We start from the raw sequence: 11,762 nt of genomic DNA, 5'->3' as shown, positions 1-11,762 counted from the left end.
AGCCCTCTCCTCTGTGACTGGCGTTCACTGACCATCGTGATTTTGGCCACTCCCAGGGAAATGGACAGAGGACAACAGGGAGCAGAATAAGAAGGGGGTTATACTCTAGAAGCACCTATTCCCTCTGGGTCTCAGCAAGATCTCTGTGCACCCATCATCTCTGCCTCTGCACTTCTGTGGGGTCCCTATTCAAGTTACTCACAGATGACAAGCCATGCTCCTAAGGGGAATGGAAGAGAACTGGCCTTGAGGAGCACCTGTTGTGTGTAGGACATGGCTCAGATGTTTCCCCTGAGTTACCTCACTCAGTAGGTGCAGTGTGGGGAAAGATCATCACTCGAGCACTCATTGATTCATTTAACACTCATTAAGGACCACTTATGGGGATCCTCTGGTATCTCAGTGGTAAAGAATCTTCCTGAAATGCAAGAGAAACAGGAGATACAGGTCTGACCCCTGGGTCAGGAAGAAGCTCTGGAGGAGGGCATGGCATCCCCTCCAGCATTCTTACCTGGAGGCTCCCATGGACAGAGCAGGCTGGTGGTCTACAGTGTAAGGGGCTGCAAAGAGTTGGACACAACTGAAGCAGTTGAGCGTATCACAGCACAGCAAGGACCACCTGTATTCTAGTCACTGAATATTGATAAATAGAGATAAAACTCATTCCTTCCCTTCAAGCGATTCTTGCAACAGGTAAGTTACATGCCAAAATGACCCAGCTAGGAAGTGTGCCTCAGGAACAGAAAACCACTGTTTGCCCAGCCTAAATCCATCACTTTTTTCCAACCTTAATGAACTTTAGGGTTCTATATAGAGACGCTGTACACAGTAAGCAAAAACAAGACCAGAAGCTGACTGAGGCTCAGATCAAGAACTTTTTATTGCAAAATTCAGACTTAAATTGAAGAAAACCACTAGGGAAAACCACTAGGCCATTTAGGTATAACCTAAATCAAATCCCTTATGATTATACAGTGGAAGTGACAAATAGATTCAAGGGATTAGATCTGATAGACAGAGTGCCTGAAGAACTATGGATGGAGGTGCATGACATTGTATAGGAGACAGTGATTGAAGCCATCCCCAAGAAAAAGAGATTCAAAAAGTCAAAATTGTTGTCTGAGGAGGGCTTACAAATAACTGAGGAAAGAAGAGAAGCTTAAGGCAAAGGAGAAAAGGAAAAATAAACCTATCTGAATGCAGAGTTCCAAAGAATAGCAAGGAGAGATAAGAAAGTCTTCCTAAGTGATCAATGCAAAGAAATAGAGGAAAATAATGGAATGGGAAAGAATGGAGATCTCTTTAAGAAAAGTAGAGATAACAAGGAAATATTTCATGCAAAGATGGGCACAATAAAGGACAGAAATGGTATGGACCTAACAGAAGCTATTAAGAAAAGGTTGCAAAAATACACAGAAGAATTATATTAAAAAGATCTTAATGACCCAAATAACCATGATGGTCTGATCCCTCATCTAGAGTCAGACATCTTGGAGTGCAAAGTAAAGTGGGCCTTAGAAAGTATCACTACAAATAAAGCTACTGGAGGTGATGGAATTCTAGTTGAGCTATTTTAAATTCTAAAAGATGATGCTGTGAAAGTACTGCACCCAATATGCTAGCAAATTTGGAAAACTCAGCAGTGGCCATGGGAGTGGAAAAGGTAGGTTTTCATCACAATCCCAAAGAAGGGTAATGCCAAATACTGTTCAAACTGCCATACAATTGCACTTATTTCACATGCTAGCAACATAATGCTCAAAATTCTCCAAGTTAGGCTTCAACGGCACGTAAACTGAGAACCTCAGATGTTCAAGCTGGTTTAGAAAAGGCAGAGGAACCAGAAATCAAATTGCCAACATCTGTTGGATCATAGAAAAATCAAAAGAGTTCCAGAAAAACATCTACTTCTGCTTTATTGAATCGGCTAAAGCCTTTGACTGTGTGGATCACAACAAACTGTGGAAAGTTCTTCAAGAGATGGGAATACCAGACCTCACCTTAACTGCCTCCTGAAAAATATGTACGCAGGTCAAGAAGAAACAGTTAGAACAGAACATGGAATAGCAGACTGGTTCCAAATTGGGAAAGGAGTACATCAAGGCTATACATTGTCATCCTGCTTATTTAACTTATATAGAGTACATCAGTGTGAAATGCTGGGCTGGATGAATCCCAGTCTTGAAACCAGATTGCAGGGAGAAATGTCAATAACCTCAGATATGTAGATAATAACCACCCTTATGGCAGAAAGCAAAGAGGAACTAAAGAGACTCTTGATGAAGGTGAAAAAGAAGAGTGAAAAAGCTGGCTTAAAACTCAATTTTCAAATAACTAAGATCATGGCATCCAGTGCCATTACTTCATGGCAAATACATGGGGAAACAATGGAAACAGTGACAGACTTTATTTTCTTGGTCTCTGGAATCACTGCAGATGGTGACTTCAGACATGAAATTAAAAGACATTTGGTTCTTGGAAGAAAAGCTGTGACAAACCTAGACAGCATATTAAAATTAAGAGACATTGCTTTGCTGACAAAGGTCCATATAGTCAAAGCTATAGTTTTCCAGTAGTTATGTGTGGATGTGAGATTTGGACCATAAAGAAGGCTGAGCACAGAAGAATTGATGCTTCTGAACTATGGGTTGGAGAAGACTCTTGAGAATCCCTTGGACAGCAAGGAGATCAAACCAGTTAATCCTAAAGGAAATCAGTCCTGAATATTCATTGGAAGGACAGATGCTGAATTTGAAGCTCCAATACATTGGCCACCTGATGTGAAGAGCTGACTCATTGGAAAAGACACTGATGCTGGGAAGGATTAGGGGTGGGAGGAGAAGGAGGCGACTGAGGATGAGATGGTTGGATGGCACCATTGACTCAGTGGACATGAGATTGAGCCAATTCTGGGAGACGGTGAAGGACAGAGAAGCCTGGTGTGCTGCAGTCCATGGGATCACAAAGAGTTGGACATGACTTAGGGACTGAACAACAAAAATGAACTTTGGAGGACAACAGCCCTCATCATCTTGGAGATCTGTTAATGATGCAGAGATTATGATTTGGCAAGTCTGTAAGAGGCCCAACCAACTACATGTTCATAATCACACTGAGTGATTCAGGTTCCAGCAAACTACAGATCACACATTGAGGACCAGGACTTCTGACCAACTGTAGAAGTCAGACAGGACTGGAAACCGCTTGGTGCAGAGAGAGGAGAGATGCTCCCATGTTGGAGACACTGAGTTGACTGAAAAGAAGAGGGTCGTTACTGCATGCAACCACATTTGAAAGTGATATAACAAGTGTCACATGGGAGCTCAGGAATGCAGCCTTGCTAGAACCCTGCAGGGCTGGCAGGGTGTGTGGGGTAAGGCGGCTCATGAGTACCACCCCATGCCACTCACATCACATCATGGTATTATTCTTGGTGTTCCTTCGTGCCAATGACCTGCCATATGATTATCACTTTGTGGTTTTCAGCCCCACAGTCTTAAGGGATGAGTCACTTGGATCCTGGATGAACACAATAGTACACACCCCTACTAACCAAAGAGTTAGGACTAACTCTGTGTACCTAGACCCCAAGGGAGTCACCCACAGCCACCAAGTTGAACACAGAAGAGGGAAACAATGAACCCATGTTGACAGAGGCACTGATCCCAGCTGGAGAGACCCACAAGACTAAGGTAGTGAAAAGAGCCCTGGGCTGAGAACTGAGAGGATTGGGTTATGGATCTAACCATTATCTGATTGCAGGAGCCTCAGTAAGCCATGGCTCCACTTTGGGTCACAGTGTCCTCATGAGTAAAAGGCTTTCAGCTCTGGTTTTCTGAAAGTCTTCCACTTGGCTAATGGGAAAAAAACCCTTGCTCATCTTTTCTCATTACATCCTTCACTCCTAGAAGGCTGGTCCACTCCTTAGAAAGTGTCCGAGTCTCTTTCATTCCACAGCCCACCTCCCCCTACTCCTCCTCTTCGCAAGGTTACTGAGCTATGTCACAGGATCAAGAAGATTTGACCCAGAAGGAGAAAACAAACAGACATATTTCAACAACAAGAGTTTGTAGCTTTTCTTTCTAGGATGCTGTGATTACCTTGAGTCTGTATCACCACCTGCCAAACTCTGTGTTTTTCTATTTTAATTCTTAAATTCTAAGAGAAGGAGAATCCCACTGGCCCAGATGGAGTTGTATGTCTACTCCTGGCTCAACCAGGTGTAGCCAGGTGGGCAGGGTCACTAAATGGAAACACAGCCAGTTATCCTCCATGGCATGTGAGATGCAGTCCCCAGGGAATGGGGTAGCCATGTCAGGGCTGCAAGCCAGGAGAATTCCTGGGAGTCCTGAGCCTTTCCTGTCTTTTCAAGTATTTCCCACTTCTGTTCATAGTTGTCCTTTCCCCAGCCATCAGAGCACAGCCCTAGACCCTCTGCAACGCACACACGAGCTACTGCGTCCTCCCATTATGTCGTTCTCTCCATCCCCAGAGGTCAGCCCTCACTCAGAGCTCATGAATTCTGGAGCTGGTGGAACACACTGCTATGATCCACCCTATCAGAATGCCATCCCACTGCCATCCCCAAGAAATCCTGTAAATAAACCTTTAAGCCACATTGATTATAATGCAAAGGGTTGTGCTGGATGCTGGGGATAAAGATAAGCTCACCTGTACATAATCCCTGCTTCCAGGAGGGACGTCAGGAGAGAGACTGGGGAACAGTTAGCAACATAACAAAACAGCTTCCAAGTGCTTTCAACGGCTCAGTACAGAAAGCAGAGGATGAATTTGGGAAGGTGACACTGTCCTGAATAGTGCCTTAGAGAAGAAGTAGAAGTTACCCAGAAGTGAGTACAGTATAGCAAGTACACTAGGCAGGAGGACGAGCATGGGAAGGCTTGGAGGTTTCCCCACGATAGCAAAGGAGAGGAACATTATATGTGAGGCTGGAAATCCAGTGCGGATGAGGCTGGAGGGCTGGAAAGGGGCTGGCCTGGGTCAGGATGAATGGACCAGGCTGAAATCTGTGAAGTACGGAGGGAGGAAGGGGGAGCAGAGGGAGACAGGGACGCAGAGAGACCAGCAGGGAGGTGATGACAGTCATCCAGGTGAGAGGTGATGAAGACATCCTGCAAAGTACAGCTGAAGCTAAGACCTAAAAGACAGGAAGGAACCAACTACAGAAAGATCAAAGCGAAGAAAATTCCAGAGAAAGAAAGAAAACAATCAAAAGTTGGGCTTTCCTGCTGGCTCACTGGTTAAGGATCCGTCTTCCAATGCCAGGAGGCATGGGTTCAATCCCTGATCCAGGAGGATCCCATACGCCTTGGAGCAACAAAGTCTGGCACCACAACTACTGAACCTGCACCCTAGATAGAGCCTGTGCTCTGCAACAGGAGAAGGCATTGCAATGAGAAGGCCGTGCACCACAACTAGAGTAGACCCTGCCCCCCACTCTAGAGAAAGTCCACACAGCAGCGAAGATCCAGCCCAGACAAAAATAAAATAAATAAATATTTTTTTTAAAAAAATCAAAAGTCCCCAAGGAGAGAAACTCATGGCTTGTTGAAGGAATAGCAAGTGGGCTAGTGAGCGGCTTGTGGACTTCCCTGATAGTTCAGTTGGTAAAGAATTCACCTGCAATGCAGATTTTCCTGGATCGGGAAAATCCCCTGGAGGAGGGATAGGCTACCCACCCCGGTATTCTTGGGCCTCCCTTGTGGCTCAGCTGGTAAAGAATCCGCCTGCAATGCGGGAGACCTGGGTTCGATCCCTGGGTTGGGAAAATCCCCTGGAGAAGGGAAAGGCTACCCAGTCCAGTATTCTGGCCTGGAGAATTCCATCGACTGTATAGTCCATGGGATGGCAAAGAGTCAGACGCGACTGAGCGACTTTCACTTCACTTCACTCAGTTGATGGCTGAAGAAAATAAGAACAGTGAGGTCCAGATAATAGGTAAAGACTGAAGTTGACCTAGTAAACCAGGAGAAGGAGTCTGGATTTTCTTTGGAAACAATTTTAAACAATCAGTTTACATGATCTCATTAACATTTGCTTTTAAATTGTCTTCTTGTGCAGACAGTGGGCTGGGGGACAAGAATGGAAGAGAGAAAGCAAATAAGAACTACTGATGTATTTCAGGAAAGAATGAGATCACCCTGGGATGAGGATGGTGAAGTGGCAGGCTGACATGGGCAGATTGGGAGAAGTTTTGTAGGTAGAATTGACGGGACTGGCTGGTATCTTAGATGAGGGATGGTGAAGGAAGGAAAGCGACCTTGTCTCATTGGCAAGGGCAACGGAATGCACAGCAGCGACATATACTGAGGTGGGAAGACGGGCAAATGAGTGAGGTTTTATTCTGAGGTAGGGGGACAGAGGTAATATGGAAAGCAAGGGTTGTCTTTTGTATGTGTGATGTTTGAGATGCGTTTTAGACATCAAAGTGGAGATGCCAGGTAGAAGATGGTTGTATAGGTTTCCCCTTGTGGCTAGTCATAAACTTGAGTTTCATTAGCCTAGAGAGGCATTAGAAGATATGGGACTGGATAGGATTATCAAGACAGAGTGAGACAGGGGAGAAAAGGAGACTCAGGACCAAACCTTGCGAATGTGCAACTGTTTAAAATAAAGAACGGGAGGAAATCGAGAAGAAATAGCCTGTGAGTTGGGAGTGAAGAGTCGTGGTTTCAGAGAAGCTGAAGCAGGGTGGGAGAGGGGATTAGAATGTAGCTTAAGAAGAAAAAAAATGGCCAACTCTGTCTAATTTTTCAGAGGGTGAGCAAAATGAGAACTGAGAAATAACCATTGGATTTATACCCCCACCCCCTGGGACCACAATCAGCCCAGAGTAGATGCTCAATAAACAAAAGCTGAATGAACTAACTGAAGACTACACTCAGGGCTGGCAATATTTTTGGTTTCCAGGGTACCACTTCTCATCCTCCTCCTTGGTGGCAGACAGCGACAATCAATTATTGCGTTGTTTTTTTTTTTTTTTAATCCAGTCTCAGCCCCGGAATCCTTCAGCTCTAGGCAAACATTGTCAAGTAATTGGAATCATCGTGCAAATTTAAGCCTATTTGCAGCTCCTGGTATAGACTAAAGAGTCTGAACATATCTTTCTATCAGAGCTATTCAACAATGGAATCTCATTGGGGCAGCTTCGGGAGCGACCACGGACCATCTGCAAGGGGCCCTGCAGAGGGAATTCCTACTTACATGAGAACTGAACCAGGTGATCATTTAGGCTCCTCGAAGAAGAGTCCACAGTTCAGTTGCTGGTTCTCCTACCCCCTCCCCCATGCAGCAACTCAAAGCACAAAGGGAAAAATCCAACCCAGCCTAGGTTAATACGTGGAAATCAAATCTTTCTTAAAACTTCCTCCTATGCATTCCTTCTCTCTCTTATCTTTATTGGCCTCCTGAAATGCCTTATCTGCAAAGGCAAGATTCTGTTCTAAATCTCTGTCTGTGAACACAATTACCAATTCTGCTTCCTCCACCAGGTAAAAATGAATCACTGAATGCCAGACGTTACCTTAACTCATCCACCCGGCCATAGGCAGACTGGCTTCATTCCCGAATGATGTACGCCCCCACATAAAATAAGAGCAGACGGTTTCATTCTTCCGTCCAGCGCACTGAGCATTATGGAGAGACATCTGCTGCAGACAAATCTTGGGTCTTTGGAGCCCTTAATATTTTAAAATTTATTCCTCTCCACCACCTGGAGGCTCCTGAGTCCATTTGTGTACATTTCCACCTCACACTGCCTTGCAAGCTAATGAGCAGTTGGTTCATACGCATGCAAGTTGTAGCTCTTCTATTAGAATTCCTGCATGCATATTGCAGCAGAAATGACAGAGAATTCACCGTCAGGAGTTTCTTGGTACCTTCCATCTTGTCTCACCTTGAATAATTGCTTCAACAAACACGTTCTTTGCGCCAGATTCTAGCCTGGTTTCTAGAGGAGAATGGAGAGGTACAGTAAGGATAAGATATAGTCTCTTTTCCCACCTGGGGCTCACGAAGGGACCTTAGACGCACTATGCTTCCTCCGAAGTGATAGGCAAGTTGCTGTGTGTATGTGCATGTTTGTGTATAGGTCTCCAGTGGGTAGCCTGCCATTTTCACTGGATGCTGCATCCAAAGAGACTAGGGGTCAATGGGACTCTAAAGGCAGTTTTGACAGCTTCCTTTCCTTCATCCCCAATCACATACAAATCAGTCACCAAGGCTTGTCAGTTTTACTCCCCTAAATTGCTGTAAGTCTGGTCCCTTGTCTCCATGCCCTCACCCTACCCCAAACTCCCCTTATCTCCATGGGTAACTGAAAATGGCCCCCTCATGGCCGCCCTATGGTGTCTTTCCCCTTCTGCATCTATTCTCCAAACAGCATCTAGAATATATTTTCAGATCTCTAATCTGATCATTTCAATCGTTTGCTTCAGTGTTCAGTTCCGTCACTCAGTCGTGTCCTACTCTTTGCGACCCCATGGACCGCAGCAGGCCAGGCTTCCCTGTCCATCACCAACTCCCGGAGCTTGCTCTAACTCATGTCCATCAAGTTGATGATGCCATCCAACCATCTCATCCTCTGCCATTCCCTTCTCCTCCTGCCTTCAATCTTTCCAAGGATCAGAGTCTTCTTCCAAGAGTCGGCTCTTTGCATCAGGTGGCCAAAGTATTGGAGTTTCATCTTCAGCATCAGTCCTTTCAATGAATATTCAGGAGTGATTTCTTTTAGGATGAACTGGTTTGAGGTCAGTCATAGAGGGAAACTGAAGTCGTCAGATCAAAGGGAGAAAGCAGGAGGCAACAGGCATTGCTGACAAGTTGTCTTCTTGCATTGCTGCAAGAAGGACAAGTACAAAGACCTGAAAGCACAGAAAGGAGCAGAGGTTCTGTGGAGGAACTGGAGGATGAGTGTGGTAGACATGGAAAGTCCACCCCCACCCCTCACTAATTCTCCTTCTGGGAGGGAGGGACTCCTCACCCCGATGCTGTCTGCGCTGAGCATGGAACCCTGCAGCCGTCAGCTCCTTAGTCACGGCCTCCGCTGCGGAGAACAGCCTGACCCAAGGTCTCCTGATCCAGGAGCACTAGCTGAGACTTGAGGTACCAACAGGGGACCATTCCAACAGCTTCCTAGCTCCAGGGAGCCCAGTGGGGCTGACAGAGGCCACAGTGACCCCACGTCATCACAGCATAACTTACTATTCCCTCCACCTTCCTCCCTCAGATGTTGGTCTTCCCTTGGAGCACTGAAATCTGTATCAAAGCCAGCCTTGATAAGGAGTGGATTTACAGCCTATTGCAAGAGTGCATTTACACAGGAAAGCCAACTGGAAAGTGAGTGTGGGGCTAGACGTTGAGGACCCCCAGTGCTGTGTCAAGAGACAGCAACTTTTCCTGCAAGCAGTGAGAAACGAGAGGCTGCTGAGGTTACAGCCCGGTATTGAAAGACCTTCCTGGCTGCCGCGTGGTGACACACTGGGAGAAGGAAAGGGACTTGGCAGGGGCCCCTGGACCAGTCCAGGGAGGAGAAAAGCGAGGCGCGAGCTGGAGAAGTGGTGAGTCATCGGGAGAAAGGCTGGGGTTGAGAAACGGAGGAGAAAAAATCCATAGACCCCTGGACACTGTGACTGTGGGCAGGCTAAGGAATGAGGGACGATGACACAGAGGGAGTGTGCGGAGTCCCAGGCATGGCGGGGAACTTGGGTTGAGAGCAACATCTGTAGCTAACAGTGCTGCATTACATACTTAGCATTCTGCTGGGAGGGGAGATCTTATGTTAAGCATTTTATCACCAGAAAATAATAGCTAAATAAAAAGAGAAGTAGGAACCACTGTGTAGAAAGAAAGAAAAGAAAGTGAAGTCGCTCAGTCATGTCCGACGCTTTGTCACCCCATGGACTGTAGCCCACCAGGCTCCTCTCTCAGTGGGATTTTCCAGGAAAGGATACTGGAGTGGGTAGCCTTTCCCTTCTCCAGAGGATCTTCCCAACCCAGGGCTCGAACCTAGGTCTCCTGCATTGCAGGCAGATGCTTTACCATCTGAGCCACCAGGGAGAAGGTAGAGGATGTGTAGAGGATGGGTTATACTGGTATGGTTTCACAGGTGTATGCTTATCTCCAGACTCAGTCAATTATATATATGAAGTAGATACAGCTTTTTCTATGTCAGTTATACCCCTATAGAGTGGGATTTTTTTGAAGTATATAGCAACCTGGAAGAGGAGTTCTTTCTCCTAAGTCTTTTTTCCAAGGCACTCCCAAGTAGTGGAGAATAAAACAGTAACTGGCATATTCCAACACTATTTTAATACATAATCAACCAGCAAAGTTTTATTTTTGAATTTTAATCATATGTTTTATTTAACCCAATGTATCCAAAATATTTTCTTTTCAGCAATCAACAAAAACATTACTGAGGTGTTTTTCCCTCCTCTTTTGTTTCATTCTAAGTCTTCAAAATTTTTATAGCCAACACTTCTGTATCTCCTCTTAAGAGCTCTTTGTCATATAAGGTTAAACGTGATTATCTAATCATACATCATTGCCAAAATATCTGAAATAAGCCAGAGGCTTGTTAGAAATTTGAATTTTCATCTCTTCTCAGCCTTTTGGCTAAGATCAAGTAAAATAGGAACTTTCATTTACCACTATTCTGCTACAGTGCATCTCCAGTAGACTGTGCCTTCAACCATTAAGTAGTGAAGGCACGAAACTATCACGAATGGTAGACTATTTAAAATTATTTTTCTTTTCATATTATTCTTTGAAAAATCGCTATTTGGTATATGAATTATGCATTTATACTGTGTTTATATTTATTTATAAGTTATATATTCTTAAACCAGCAATGTTTTATAAGAAGTGAAGTGAAAGCACTCAGTCGTGTCCGACTCTTTGCAACCCTATGGACTGTAGCCCACCAGGCTCCTCTGTCCATGGGATTTCCCAGGCAAGAATACTGGAGTGGGTTGTCATTTCCTTCTCCAGGGGGTTTTCCCAAACCAGGGGTCGAACATGGGTCTCCTGCATTGCAGGCAGATTCTTTGCCATCTGAGTCACCAGGGAAGTCTCATCAGAATGATTATTTGTTAAGATCTCGGGGTTTTTTCTTTGATAGAGTCAAACATTATATTGCTAAAGAACATTTTCATGTCACAGAGGTCTTCAGAGAAGCAAAGAACAAAAGGTATGGATTTGCAAAAGCAGAATACCAATGCTGTATAAATAACTTGTTATTGTTATTCAGTGGTTAAGTCACGTCTGACTCTTTGTAACTCCATGGACCAAGCTCATCTGTCCTTCACTATCTCCTGGAGTTGCCTCAAATTCATGTCCATTGAATCTGTGATGCTGTCGGACCATGTCATCCTCCACAGCACTCTTCTCTTTTTGCCTTCAATCTTTCCCAGTATCAGGATCTTTTCCAGTGAGTTGGCTCTTCACATCAGGTGGCCAAAGTATTGGAGCTTTAGCTTCAGCATCAGGTTATATAGCATCATGAATGGGCATGAATTTGAGCAAACTCCAGGAGATAGTGGAGGACATAAGAATCTGGCATGCTGCAGTCCATGGGGTCGCAGAGAGTCAGACATGACAGTAGTGACTGAACTATGATGACAAATATGCTCTGGTATAAAAATATATGTTAATTCACCAATCTTGTGTTTACACAACCCACTCTAGCATTCTTGCCTGGAGAATCCCATGGACAGAGGAGCCTGGCAGGCTACAGTCCATGG

The 11,762-nt window shown here is 45.0% G+C and overlaps 1 non-coding gene across 1 annotated transcript; it reads right to left on the bottom strand.

The window, feature by feature from the left end:
• Positions 1 to 10,005: 10,005 nt before the first annotated feature.
• On the bottom strand, positions 10,006 to 10,077 carry TRNAC-GCA (transfer RNA cysteine (anticodon GCA)). Its single transcript has one exon. It is a non-coding gene; the product is annotated as a tRNA-Cys (tRNA).
• Between the last annotated feature and the right edge of the window lie 1,685 nt (positions 10,078 to 11,762).

Source organism: Giraffa tippelskirchi, chromosome 1 (genome assembly GCF_054371585.1).
Source record: "Giraffa tippelskirchi isolate mGirTip1 chromosome 1, T2T-mGirTip1v1.2.pri, whole genome shotgun sequence".
Classification (NCBI taxonomy): domain Eukaryota; kingdom Metazoa; phylum Chordata; class Mammalia; order Artiodactyla; family Giraffidae; genus Giraffa; species Giraffa tippelskirchi.
This window is presented reverse-complemented; position numbering and strand designations above follow the sequence as displayed.